Raw genomic sequence first — 15,209 nt, 5'->3', positions numbered from 1 at the left:
CATGGGTTGTTTACGGTCAGGTTTAGAGCAATTTTCACTTGACATATTAGACTATATTGTGTTGGGAACATAAAATATATGTAGTTATTTTATTCATGACAGCCACTGAACTCTGCACCCAACATACTCTTAATTAAAATAAAATTCCTCCCTCCACTTATTAAAAACCAAGTTAACCGTTTCTTAATGTCATGGGTATGTCAATATGGCTTAATTAGTTGACTTAACCAGTCAGATCAGTGAGCTGAGGGTCTAAAAGAAAACCGTCTAATTCAATTAGTTTTCAACAGACACAAAGTTTTTCTTCCACTCAGATTTGAAGTTATACTTTCTAGCTTCATGACTTCTGTCCTAATATAATAATGCAGTTTCAGTAAGGCCAACATAAATGCTTCAAAAAGCCAAAGAAAGTGTCACAGCATTTGCAGAACAGACGTTTTGCCAGGTTCCTGAACTCTCCTTTAGAGAGTTCTAGAGGAATTAAATGAATTATTGAACTGGAGGGTCGTTTTATCCTAACGTTCAATTATTCAGCTAAGATCAATTGCTCAATCTGGAGTGCTAGAAAACATCCTAGTGCAAATAACAAGGTAGTGTCATTATGATAGGTTATCAAGACAGCTGCAGGGAAAACCCTTTAGTTCACTGGTTCTCAGGTCTTACTTTCCTGTATGTTTCCCTGCTGCCATAAATCTGACTTAAATGAATGGATGAGTAACAGGCTTCTGTAACACTTGATTGTATCCTGAATTGGTAACGCTACTGTATAATTTAAATATTCTGTGTTGGATAAGGGACATAAGACTAGGATTGAGAATCACTTTTTCTGCTGAGTTTTACAATTTTGATAGGGTCAGGATCACTTTCACATGGTAATTATCTTTTCTAAATTCGCCAAAATTCTCTCATAATTAAGGTTGTGGAGGTAATAATTTTGTGGAAAAGGGACATTAGAAATCAAAATTAATCAAAGTTGCAACATTATTCAGTTTTTTATTTGGATATTATACAGTTATTTATTGAAATAAGGGTCAGTATCTGACTTATTCTCATTTACAGGGTTAAGATAGTCTGTTAATTTAAACATATATAATTTAGTAGGCACATGTTTATAACATTTTTGAAATAAATGTTTTCCTATCTGTTGGAATATTTTGTATAAGAGAAAAAAATATTTTTTCTAATTTTACAAATTTATAATATAAAAATTAGAAGTACAGAGATTGCAGAGATTAAATTCGAGTATCATTGTAACTCTTTATTGACAGATCTGGAGTCTTGTTTAAATGTCTTGCACTTGTTAGATCCACTTCATGTTATCAGTGTCTATCTTGCAGCACTGTAATATGCTGCATTTCTCTAGCTGAGCGCAGTGTCGCAATGAATGGCTTTGCGGGGTATTCATGCTCTCTCTGATGCTCCGATGCAGTGAGGCTGTCCTCGGCATTCTTAGATTCTCACACCAGATGCTTCAGTCACATCTTTCTTCCCTTCTTCCTAACACCAAGAGGCGACGAACCAATTACGCACGCAGAGGCAAAGATGACTGATGAAAGATGAAGATATAAGTACATATATCTGAAAGCAATACAGTAAACAGGAAATTAAAAACTAATACCAATTAGGGGTTTAGTTTCTTATAGTCATTAAATGCACTCTGTCACTGCCCTTGTTGCTGAGATATTGTTATTCCAGAGCTGTTCTGATGCAAATGAGGGATCTGTGGGGGATTTGCTTTGTTTCTGTGCAAAGATTCGTGTTTGAATCCATTCCTCTGTTGTGGAAGCCATTTATAAAATTATTCTGAGGTTAAAGTAAATGTCAGAGTTATAAATCACTGGTGTAATGAGTCCCTCAAACTCAAACATGTATTCGCATCATTATTATTGCTATGTTTAGATATTTAAATGGATTGTGGCTTTGCCTCTTTGTTTTTGTTTATCTTTGTTGGACCTATTATCTGGTCCCTGTATCACAAGGCATATTTTATTCCTGAAATGTAAATACTAGGCTTGAGAAAACCTTTAATATCTGTGTTGTCTCTGAAATGTCTGCCTCAGGTAAGTTTTCTTGATTTTAGGTGACTAAGAAGTAAAACAGTGTAGTTATTTAAAACAAAAAAATCAAAACTGAACATCACAATAACATCTAATATGTAATATGTTTCATCTTGACTTTTATAGACAGACCAATCCAAAACCATTCAAAATAAAATTAATTTTATAGCAGTTTTTTGGTGCTTATTAGGAACTAACAAGGGGTAGCATGTATTTATTCTGGAGTAACCTCACAACATTGGAACCTCAAAACACTGTCCTGAGCCGTATGCAACGAAATTTCGTTCTGTATACACCCTGTGCATGCAAAATGACAATAAAGTCAGTCTAAGTCTAAGTATTCAGTTAAATCTGAATCCATCTTTGCATCATATTTGTATATCATAACTCTGTATTCCTGGAATTAAAAAGTGGGTCCATGCTTGCATAAATGTTTTGTCTTAAATCTATTTAAGGCCACTCTTTATAAATGCTATGACTAATTTTGAATTGTATTTTATCTTTACTTTTAAAGGTGTATGCGTTCTCTTCTGTTTTTATCCATATTGTATTTTAATTGAGTTTTGATATCTGTGGTTTTATGATTTGCAATTTATAACCATTAGTATGTTTTACCACAACTATTCGGATGCATCTGTTTTACATGTGAAGCCTTTGAAGGAGTATTCATGTGAGTGAATACACACCTGTGTCATCCTGTAAATGCCACTGATGTTCAGGGGATCCCGTGTGCTCATGCATGGTGTATTACACACACTCTGTTGCCAGTGGGACATCAGGATGAAACAAAAGTAATGGAGCTGAAACAGGTTGACATAAGAACATATGTGTCAGTTGTGTAATAGTCTGGTTATTTTCAGTCCTGTTAGATTAAAGTTGGCCCACTTAAAGTAGAGATTTGTCAAATTATTTCAGAGTTCTGGTGTAAAATTTAATGACTCCATGTTTTCTCAAGGAACATATCTCTGGACAATGTCTGCATTTACGTGGGAACTAGCCAACAATAATTTGCCAAATAGACATCGTTCATCCTATGAATTCAGCATCTAAAACATATTTTGTTTATGGTTGGATTCAGTTTTAATCTCTGCTAAAGTATTTTGCCTATCTCAGCATCACTGCTCAGCTCTGTGCTCAGGCTGCATGGATTTCTGTTGAGGCTTCACGTCTCAGTAACCTTCTGATGTGACTTGTTTGTGGCAAGCTGTCAGGTTTACAACCCGGCTGTCTCATAGTTTAGACGTGGTTAATGAACCAGGGTCACTATGGAAGCCATTTCAGTAATTCAAGTCTTGTTTTATGGTCCACCTTTGATTTTCTGCAGTACTTAATGTCACTCCAGACTTAAATCCAGTGATTTTATTGGCTTAAATTAAGCTGAAATAGACTTTACCATTCAACTCATCCTCAAAATCTGCTCAAATGTGCATACAGTAGAAGCCGTAATTGTTCATATACTTATAATACGTTTGATCATTTCATTTTTTGGAGGAGCTATTTCCAGGAGAAGACAGTATAACAAAAATACTGCAGTGATTTTGACAGAAATTGGATGGATAAATTTGAATTTAAATTTGTAGAGGGACAACGATACACATACATAATAATTAAATTACTAAATTAGTTGACGATTATTTCAGTAATCAATTTATTACCATTAATCTGATTAATCATTATCATTCAAACCCATCACTGGATATAAACATATCACTGGAAATGTGTTTCTTACCTTCAATTAGTGCTTAAATTGAAAACTAGATTTCCTAACTTAAAGTGAGGTCTAGTTTTGCTTGTTGGTGGAGCAGTTTATGTTCTGCGAATTGTTTTGGGTTGCTTAGAATTGACCAGGCTATTTTTGTCAGAGTGATGAGTTGCCTGCTGCATCCCAATAGAAGAAACCTCTGAAAGTGTCATAAGTCATTGCAAAAACATTAAACTATCGATTGTCTCCTCAGGAGGAAATATCTTTAAAACCTCTGCGGGCTGATGCAGGATTTTATGATGTTGCATTTTATTTTTAAGCAATATCTAGCATAGGATCCATGTTCTGGGCATTTAAATTGTGCTATGCAAATTCTGAGCTTTAGTAGGTCATCAGCTCAGACTTTTAATGCATTCAAAGAAGAAGTAATAAAGTCTTTTAGATGGAAGATGGAAGCACTACTCTGTAAGCTTCACTAATTGTGTTTACATGGTGTATTTTGGAAGAACATTACTGACATCTCTCCTTGCTTGTTTTTTTGTTTTTGTTGGAAACACTGTGCAGGCATTTTTTATCAGAAGTAATAGTGTGTTTTATCTGTGTATTTGCTTGGCTGTCAGGAACTCTCCATCTGCAGGGTAATTATAGTTCGGCCTCTCGAGGCAGCTTCGCACCATCTTTCGTCAGTCAGCAGCATTTCACTGTTTTTACTCCTCGCTGAATCGCCAAGGACGTGAGGCGCTGCAAATGTCTACTTCTAAATTACTCTGAAATTGTCTTGGGGTCTTTAATGCCAGTCACACTACGTGGTTTTATGTGTACACAGTTGGAATTGTTTATTAAATTGAGGTGTTGATTAATTTATGACTGAAACAGAAGTTCTCTTTTTAAAGAAAACCAACAGGAAAGATCGTATCATTTTGTCTCTTTAGTTTAAATTGTTGTAATGTGCAAAACTAAATACATAAGATAAATGTCGTTGATGTAATTGTGTAGGAGCCTTCTGTATTATCATACAGACGCATAAATAATACATTTATGCTATACAACCAGCTAAATCAAATACACATTGAATCAGACACATAAGTCATCAGTTTCTTTTGGTCAGTCTGTACTCAACAGTCTGTAGTAACTTTAAAAACTTTAAAGGTAGATTACCTATCTTCCACAATATGTTTTAATAATTTAGAAATTTAACATTGAGATTACTTTTTCAGATGGTTAAGTGACCAAAATATTGGGGAAAAGTCTAAATGATAAGATGTTGACATTACAGCAAAGGTAACTCATGCGATTAGCAGCAGAACACTGCGAATTCCTCACTACTAATAGCAATACACATACACTATACAGTTTATGGAATGCATCAAAGTTGAAACACATACTTAAATTGTGGCAAAATCTTTGTCATTTTTTCTACTTTAAGACCCACATAGCACATTTTAGGGTTCATTATTTTCGTCTGAATTAATTAGTGTCTGCTTCCTATATCAGAGCTTGGTGGCATGACAAACAAAAACAATCAACATAAAAATGAGAAATTGAGATAGTGGATTTCACAGGATGAAAAAACAAAACATCACAGATAGTGGTAACTAGAAAGCCATGCTTTGGTCACCAACCAATGGAAAAGCTGATGAAAAGCTGGTAACAACAGTAATCATTCCTCCATCTAAAGTTTATGCCCACTTGTTGGCTATGGATGGATGGGGGTATCACTGTGGCTTTTTCATCCGAGAAAATTTCACATTAAAGTCCAAGCCCTAGCTTATTGCTCTGCAGCCACATTTTTATGAAGTAGCATCGCTTAAATTTATGAATGACTCAGAGATAAGGCCATTATATTACCCCTCTGCTGAACTACAGCAACCTTCCTACCTTATGTATGATCACAAAACAGAGTAAAACTCCTTATGGACCCCACAGCTATGTAGATCCATGGTAATCAATCGCAAGGCTATGCATCCAGTGGATCCATTAACAAGCTTGGGCTTCCTCGTGTTGCCATTTGTTACCTTATAGAAGATTGCTGCATGTGCTGGATGAGATGGCCCCAGGGAAAAGGGGCTCGGAGAGCCTAATTCTCCTCTTAATGCATGAATATTTTATTGAGCTCTATGACATTGAGCTGATGGAACTCCTAAATAGCAGCAGATAAGTCTGCAAGGGGTGGAACGAGAATGCAACAATGAATGGAAAAGTCATCCATCTTCATTCTACAAGGTAATTTCTCTCCCCCCTCTCATTGTTTTGCAGTGAAGTAATGTACAATTGGAAAAACTGATGTCAGCATCTCACTCTTGAGCAGAATTATATGTTTTAAAAATGAAAGTAAGTAGTGGAGGAGGGAAAGTTGTCTGCATAGTGAAAGCTGAAAGAAGAGTTGAGTTTGGTATGGAGCTCGCGCCGAACTGGTTCCAATGCTGGCTCAAAAATGCCAAACTTAGAGCCATCATTCTTCTTTTTTATTTCAAAGCAACGGCTCTGAGCCTGGAAAGCTGCCTTTATAACAACACCAACTCTTTACTGGCACAGAGCAAAGAAACACTCATTTCAGGGTACCGAGAGACACTCAAAACCCAAACTGTTGCCACAGGCAGGAGAGCATAATAAGAAATCTGTTTACAAGTAAACTTGACCCATCAAAGAACATGTTTCCTTTTTCCTCGTAAAACGAATCATCTGAATACCTTGACTGCATGTAGAACTGATTCCATTTATTTTCCAAACATAAAGAGCAGCAGGGTAAAATCTAAAAAAAACATTCACTTGTGAAACATATGCATGATTAAATAAAATAACACCTGTAAAAGTAACACCGATAGGGTTAAAATTAAAAAGTATAGCATTGTGTATGCACTTTATTTTGTCATTATAATTCTACTAAAAATGGTTAAATATAGGGAGATTTTCAATGTAAAGACATCGACAGTTGTAAATAAGAACTGCAGAGGATTTCCTGCCTCTGAACTTTAAAAAAGCACTGTTGCCGACTCAGAAGACATTTGGTCAGTGAAGGCAGACCTGAACCAATCTGTGCGGAAACAGGTGTTACACAGTGTTCCAGTTGTACTCAGAACTGGGAATTTATGACTTCCCAGATAGAAAAATCTATTGAATGTCCTCTGAAGTTGGATTGACCACTAGGTAATTTCAACTACCCCAGTTACGACTTGTAAGGTCAACTTTCTGTTTCAATATGGCGGCTCCTCACATCAACAGTAGTAAACTGCGGTGGAAAAAAGTTTATTTTACAAAAGACACATGTAAGAGTGTGTCTGAAATCAATGTTACATGTAACGCCTGCAACTATAAACTGAACAAATTAAAAGTGGTGTCTGCTGATGGAAAGTAAAGCTTAAAATGTTTGAAAGAGGTACTGCGGACAATGTTGAAATTCCCACCTCTTTTACCTCAGGTCTGACATCAAACCCAACTTCTAGTTCTGATTTCTGAGCTAGCTGGAATACAATATAAAATATGTCCATTTGTTCAAAAATTAGAACATTGTGAAAACTACTAATTATAAAATATCCATTAGATTTCTGAAGTCCAATTTAATTTACAAGTAATTTCATTCACACAAACACATAAGTTAGACTTGATATTTAGTATGTTGGTTTGCAGAATCTCCTCAAGGATCTCTCAGAACTAAATGTAGGCATTGTAGATGAGTTAGATGTTCACTCCGTTTATGACCCACATTTATTTCAATTTCAAAGCATTCATCAAAATCCTACAAGGTATTCACCACCCACTCATTCCAGCCTTCTCTTCTTTAACAGCCAAGCGTACACCAGTTCTGTCAGGAAGACAGATTAAACCAGAGTCAGACAGAGTGAGATATGGGAATAACAGTGTGGGTGTTTGTCAGACAAGTAAGCAACATTTATCTGCAAAAGGCACGTTTTGAAAAATGAGGCAGAATGGATGCACACGAGAAGAATTCTGCTTTCCTTGCCTTAAATTTACAACCCTCTTTTACATTTTGTCTTGACTTCTCTGTCCCCAACCAGGCAGGTGCACAAGCACATGACATCAACCACTGGAGACACATAAACTTGAAACAGTAGAAACAAAAATGTAATTTGCATTCTGATCTTCAGCTACCTTTTGGCAAGGCAACAAATGCATGTTTGTGTGTAGGTGTGTGGATTCCCGAGTGTACCGCTAACGCATGATCCAGGCTGAAAAACCAAAAACAGATTTTATTTTTCTTAGTATCTCAGAAATCTTTGATAGAAGCGTTTCAGGAGGTTTTACTGAATAGACAGCCAGGGGCTCAATGTCAAACTGCATGTTGACACTGAGTAAACCATGTCAGATATGCTAAAAAAATAGGGTTATAACAAACTTTCTGTGAGAGGAACCAACTATCTCCAGATTTATGTGGTCGTTTTCAGATTTTCCTGTCCTTCTTAGAAAGAAACAAGAGTTTGAGTTTGTGCTTTATAACATATTCCATTTGATCTTCCACAGGGATTTTTTTTAATATAAAACTGATGAAATGCTGTCATTTTTTTCTTGGTAAATCTTGGAAATGATGAGAGGGCATTATATTCATTATGAACCTTGAAACCTTCCTGTATCTACCAACTGATTTCAAGGTTGATTCATATCAAGTAGCCAATTCTTGAATGTCAGTGTTAAAGTCTTATTAACATGTAAAATGGGTTTTAAATGCAACAGCAAACTTGGAAATGACAGATTTCTCACTAATAAATAAGAGCATCAAGGTATGGTTCTCGTAGACCTCATCTACTGAGTCAGGGTTACCTTTCTGGATGTTCTGCAGGGTATCGAAGTGCGAATCCTGCTTAGCTTTAGGACTTTTAATCTCACTTTGGAGACTTAGATCAGTGGCTTCTAACTAAAAAAATGTCAGTAAGGACATCGTTATCAGACAACGGTTTAAAATTAATAGAAATAAATTTAGCAAACCCTTCATTGTGGTAAAGTGTTTTAGTTTATATAAGTTTCATGTCAAATTTTAAGGTCTAATGAAGATAACTTTATTAATTACGAACATTTTGTTTTTAACTTATGATTTAATTTATGAAGCAAAAATAGCTATCCAAACCAACATGGCCCTGAGTGAAAAACATTTTTCTCTTCTCTTGCATTTCTTCAGATCAGTACTTAATATGCTGCTTTTGAGGTCTGTTAGCCTTCATTGTGTTGTGATACAGGTTCTATTTAGGTGACAGTTATTTAAACTGTTTGGAAAAGTTTATCACATGAAAGGTCTGCTAAAGAATTAAAAGAACTTGGTGATTAAAAGAAATTTTGTTTGAAAAACTAGCAATGAATTACACTTTTTTATACAGCAAATGTAAGTGTAGCTCATGGTCATACTCAGCATTAACAGTTTTTTCTTCTAGTTAATTGCAATTGACTATCTCAAGCGGTAGATATGAATGCTTGAATTAAAGTGACAGCACAGCATCAAATACATAGAAATAGCTGTCAGTTGTGATGCACCAACTGTTTTGGATGCAGATGAAATTTAAAAGTTTGAGGCTTACTGAGACAGGTGAACTGAATGTGGGTTCATTAGCAGCCTGAATAATTTCTTTAAGTAGAGCCAGAAATTCCAGAAAGATTATTAGCTTAGATGTTTGAAAACAAATGTAAATAAAATTCAGGACTGCAAATTCGGGCCTTTTTCTTGAATTTAAGCTGACATGTAACTATGCATGTTAAAGTATGTTAAAGCCAGAAGATAAGATCTCTTCTCCTGATGTCCTCTAGAAAAATACTTTGTTTGGCCCTAGGATTATATGATGGATTCCCTTGAAGCACAATAAGATGTCTGATCAATTTCTGTTTTAGCTGCAGTTCGTCAGGATCTTTTCTGAGCTGCCAAAGTCTTCAGAGTCCAATACATCACACAATGTTTTAATCTGACAAACCTATCAGCTCTGTCTGAGCTGGTGTTACCACGGCGAATGAGATAAAATGTGATGAAAATGGGGGTCTGTTGCCATGGCACGACTTGCTTGTCACATGGTGCATACTATTTGCTGGATGTATGACCAAAAAATACAGAGCGGCATCACATTACACTGTCATCCATCACGAATGCTGCTATGTGTGCTATGAGTAAGAGCTTCATGTTTGATTATTATTTTGGCTTAGTGAGTGCTTGAAAGAGACACTGTTATTAAAAATACTTTCACAGTTTCATATCTAATGGGACGTTTTCTTTTTCTTTTTTGCTATAAGCATTTCAATAACAGATAAGGGTTTTGTTTTGAGCTTTGAAATATTAGGTTGTAAACACGTTAGGTGTTTTGATATATGAAAAACTCTGACTGTTGCAGCCAATTAGCGGCTGCCGTGGTTTGTTTTGTCTCAGTTTGTAATAAGGGGGGGACTCAGATGCAGGACTCCCAGGCAGACAGTAATGCTGATTAGAAAAAAAAGGATTTATTAAAGAAGCTGAAGTACAGTGCTGCTGCAGAGCTAGGGAGCAAAAACAACCTGTGTGTGAATAACAGAGTATTGGGACCAAATGAATTCAAAAGAAGAATGCTGCAGGCTAAACTGGAAGTAAAATGCAAAGAGATCTGAAATCTTTCAAATGACACAAATTTAAATAACATAATACAAAGCATTTTTAAAAACCAAGACCAAAACCAGAATTGATAACAGGCTTTTAGGTTTTTATTTTGTATATTAACATAGGCTAATGAATGGATGGAAGTGTTGATATAAATGAAGAATTTCTGACTTCTAAACTACAAGAAAATCACAAACATGAGCAGATTTTAGGAGAGGAATGAAATCTTTATTGAATTAAAACAGTATTATGCTCAGATACAATCAGTTCTAATTTTCAATTCAAAATTAAATTTTGATTATTAATATTTTTGGAAGGGAATTTTTTTCCAGGGACTTCATAATCCATTTTATTTATGGATTTGATTATGTATGGCTTTTACTTCCGTGTCATTAATAGCTTTTGGTTGTGTTTTACTTTGGATATTTAAAATATCTTCGACTTCTGTTAAGCGCTCTTTACAAAATTAAAGTTTGTTGGTCTATCATAATCATTTCTGGGACAATTTATCGTACAGCAAAATTTGCTATTGTGATAGACCTAAACGCTGGGGGGGAAGGATGGAGGGATGAATGGATGGACGGACAGATGGATGGACAGGACAACCCAGGTGTAAAAAGCTTGAAATACATATTTTTACAGGAGCATAATCTCAAATGGAAAAGGTGTTCAGTGTTTATTGCTAAAAAATTTTTAGCAATCTTCTATTAGAATAAAATAATGCTTATATTTGATTTAATTTGTACCAATATGTGAATTTTTAAAAACAATTATTTCTTCTGCCACTAAATACTTTGCCTGTTATGATACTATACTAGTGTAAAAGGCTGAATTTGCTTTAAGGCTTTTTACAGAGTGACATGTTTGGATGCTTGTGTGAGCATCTGCCTGAGTGATTGTATTTGATTATGCAGAGTAGTCTCCAAAGATCTCATTATAAAACTCCTGGGGAAAATATACAGCGGAGAAAAGCTTTACCAGAGCTGTGGCTTTGGTTTGGATAGAGCCATTCATGAACAAAATCACTTTCTGCAAAACTCCCTGCCCCAATCTATCTCTATCTATCTAGCTAACCAGCTAGCCAGCTAGCTAGTTGGTTATCTAGATAGCTAACTGTTTATCTAGATAGCTAACTGTTTATCTAGCTAGCTTGCTAGCTAACTGTTTATCTAGCTAGCAAGTTGTCTGAAATAGTATCGATCAATTACAGAGTGATGGGTTAAAGCCTTGATTTCTGTTAATTATAATGATTTTCTGCATATAGCTAATGACAACAGAGCAGAACTTCCCCTTTGTGTGTGTGTGTCCTTACTTTAGACATCTTGTGGTCTTGCCCCTTCATTCTGTGTCACGGTTACCTGTCCAGCCTGCCCTGATAAGGTCAAGTTGAGCAGTTACATCTCCACTTATGCTCCTGCACCCTCCAATGTGAAACTTTTCTTGTCAGATTTAACCACAGCAGCTGTGTGATTTCTACTAATTGCTGCTCAGCCTATATCCCTACCTGGGAACGACTGAAACATTTCAAAGAAAGTAACTTAGTGAGGTAAACAGTAAACAGAGGAGAGGCTGTTTCATTCTCCTGCCCCCCTCAGAGCTGAAGGAATTACTCCCTATACTGTAGTTGAAGCTGCTTGTTTGTTTTTAATTATTTGGGGAAATGTAAGGCCTGATGGCTGCAGAGGTTTAAGTCAGAAAAGGGGAAATTCTGGATCGTTAAAATTCACCTGACAGAGTTGTGTAATTTCAAAATTAAAGGTTTGTTGTTTTCACCCAGGAATTCTGAAAATATAATAAATGTGAACAAACATCTATCCAATTCTGTTTTAGTCTGCTGTTTTAATTTAAAATAGATTTCTTACAGAGATCTGGGCGGTCAAAATTCATATCATTCTGACTGTGTATGCTTGCTAATAAAGACATGACATAAACAAAGTGCACACATTGATTCCACAGACTACAGCAGGGGCTCAAACTCGCGGCCCGCGGGCCAACTGCGGCCCTTGGGACGATAGTTTGTGGCCCCCACCTTAATATGAAAGTTTAATGTTAGTGCGGCCCGCGAGTTTGATATAATTGGCACTTTTCAGTGTTGTGTGCGGAGCTGAACGAACTTACCAATCACGGTGGAGTATATTGCTCTCGGGGGCGGGACATTGGCCGGGCCTATTTGCATTTTCTATTTGTCATTATTTGCATGCGGTACATGTGCAATTTCCGCGGCCGCTCCCACTTCACGTGCTTCAGCATCCAGTCTAGACCCGGAAGTTGCTGATCAGTGTAACGTAATTAAGGTTAGGTGCTGTAACGCTTGGGTTGTGTTTAAGGGAGGAGAGGAGGCGGCAGATTCGTCAGGATGGTCAAAAACTCACAACCACACTGGTACTGGGAATTCCACAGTGCTCTTCACCAACCTTACAAAGCCCGGTTGAACGGCTGCTATATTATCAGACATGAAAATTGAGCAGCGTCCAAACAACCCGTAACATTACTAAAAGTTAGGGAGCTAATATGTCCGTCTAGCATTTTTCTCCCACGCTCTCTACAGAGAAGCATACTTCTGACATCATTAGCAATGCTAGAGTATCTTAAAGAGACACTACACAATTACGGCTGTTACAGCACCTGACTACAGCCAAATATGGTAATAGGCAATCAGAAAGGTTCGGCTGAGGAGACCGTGTGTGGGAATGCGGCCCAGCCTCACCCAGACTCTACCTCCAGCGGCCCCCGGGTAAATTGAGTTTGAGACCTCTGGACTACAGCAATATTCTCCATCAGGATTTTATACACGACTATCAGTCGTTCACACATATGTGCAGGATTTTTGGCCCTATGTTCGTTACAGTATTGGTTTAGTTCATAGAGGTTTCCAAACATTAGTCTGTACAACTAACTTAGGGTCTCATAAAAAATATTTTTTTTGCACTGCAAAAACACAACATTTTAACAAATACTCTTGGTCTAGTTTCTACTACAAATATCAGAGTACATTTGAAGTAAGACAAAACTAACTTACAAGTAGCTTTTCATCATGAAATAAGAGGTTGTTTTCGGTAAATAATTACATACTATAAAAGAGTACTAGTTTTACTTGGAGGTTATATGGGAAAATGTTTTGTTATAAGTGAAATAATGCCAGTTGAACAAGTATAAATTGTTAAACTGAAAATAAAAGAATGAATTTAAATGCTTTATAACTGTTTTAAAAAAATCTGGCACATATTACTTTTAATTTGAAGTTAAACACTCTGACCTACCACTTTAAAGTATACCAGATGTTTGAGAGTACAACCAAACTTGGATATTCAAACAGCGACAGGTAACTTGGGCTTCTGAAATCAACTTACACCTAACCTTACCACCAAATCTGCCTCCTTGAATATTTATTAAAAAAAACCTTTGATAAAAAGACAGGACAATAATCTCTTTCAAAATAAATAACAATGCTAAGTTTCATTTTACATAGGTTTCAACAAAATATCCCTTGAACTACATTACAAAATATATACTGCTCAAAAAAATAAAGGGAACACTTTAAGTGTTAAACACCTGTTTATGTGTTCCCTTTATTTTTTTGAGCAGTGTATGTCCATGGCTGCCTAAAATTTGTTTTGCATGGACTTTTATGAATGTTCTGGGCTTACTTGAGCTCCTAATTATGCATGTTCATTATATTGGCATAAACGTATGGTGACTTCTTCTCTCACTAGTGGTGCAACTTTGTACAATTCTTGTAGGCAGTAAATCATCTTAACTCCACTAGAAGCCCTTTTTAAACTGTTTAAACATTTCCAGGGTGAAACTGTGGAAAACCTACATGTGCGTAGGAAGCATTAGCCCAGTCAGCTCCAGCTTGAGCCCTACACAAACTCTGTGGCGTCCCCAGTACCAAGCTACATACAGATGGTACGTTTCGCTCTGTGCCAATTGACTTCAGCTCTGTCCGGCTACATATCAATTCTGCTGTGCTTATGGTGGGAGAGAAGAGAGTGGTGTAATCCCTGAGGAATAACTCAAAGGAAAGTTAGAATGAGGAAGTATTTAGAGGAGAAGGGGGAAAAGGATAGAGAGATGAAGGGAAGAGAAAGGAAACAAATTCAAAGGCAGAATAAAAAAAGAGGAAAAGGAAAACACAGGAAGCAAAATCAGACTCAGAAATGACAACTTTAGCAAGAGAAACTGGATGTTAAAAAAGGATTTGTATTTAAGAACAGAGGCATGTAGGACGAGGAGCAAATGGACCTGTAAAGGCAAAAGAGCAGAACCGGGGGAGAGAAATCAGGAGGAGGTTAAAAAGAAGAAGAAATGAGGAGCAGAGGCTGAAGGACAGGAAGATTCACGCTAAGGTTTTCCGCTGGGTGAACTCTTCCAGGAGAGCAGGGCTCAGTGCAGAGCTGAACTGAGCTGGAGGCCCTGAATTATTAAATACAATATTTTGCGGCTGAGAAGACAACTGCAACCTTGTCAGAAACATCTGCTGAGAAAGCAGGGATTGTGTTAGTGTGCTCTTAGGTTGCAGTGTAGGTTGAAAAAAAAAATCTTTAAAAGTCACAACTTCTGGTGTTTTTGATGGGACGTTTCCATTGTTTTCACAAATCAATTAATTTAGTCAATTCATTTTATATTAAACTTTATATAAAATCTGATGCCATATCTAGGATCTATAACAGATTAGAAAATGATTAAAGTAGATTAAAACATGTTAGACAGATAAAACTAATGCGTAAGTATAAGAACGTTACATTGTTGTGGTGACATGTTAAAGGCACAGTGTCGGAAAGAGCAGCAGCTTCTTAAAGAGATGGTGGCCATTTTCAAGGCTTTAAATTGTGAAATCAGAAACACATTTTTAATTTTAGATTAGAATTCCTAATTTATCCCTCAT

General features: G+C 36.4%; 1 protein-coding gene and 1 long non-coding RNA gene across 4 annotated transcripts in view; one reads left to right on the top strand and one right to left on the bottom strand.

Moving 5' to 3' along the window:
- The window catches only part of LOC114148136 (transmembrane protein 163-like), a 55,125-nt gene that overhangs the window by 19,937 nt on the left and 19,979 nt on the right, over positions 1-15,209 (top strand). The gene's annotated exons all lie outside the window — the stretch shown is intronic.
- Positions 1,233-13,459, bottom strand: LOC114148137 (uncharacterized). 3 transcript variants are annotated; one of them, XR_003596223.1, is made up of 5 exons: positions 13,341-13,459; positions 11,634-11,835; positions 7,511-7,561; positions 2,744-2,857; positions 1,233-1,578 (listed from the first exon to the last, which is right to left on the bottom strand). It is a non-coding gene; the product is annotated as an uncharacterized LOC114148137 (long non-coding RNA). The 3 variants fall into 3 exon arrangements; XR_003596221.1 differs by having other exon boundaries at positions 1,233-1,546; XR_003596222.1 differs by having other exon boundaries at positions 1,233-1,497.

This window comes from Xiphophorus couchianus, chromosome 7 (assembly GCF_001444195.1).
Source record: "Xiphophorus couchianus chromosome 7, X_couchianus-1.0, whole genome shotgun sequence".
Lineage (NCBI taxonomy): Eukaryota > Metazoa > Chordata > Actinopteri > Cyprinodontiformes > Poeciliidae > Xiphophorus > Xiphophorus couchianus.
The sequence above is the reverse complement of the archived record's forward strand: the minus strand, read 5'-3'. Positions and strand labels throughout refer to the sequence as shown.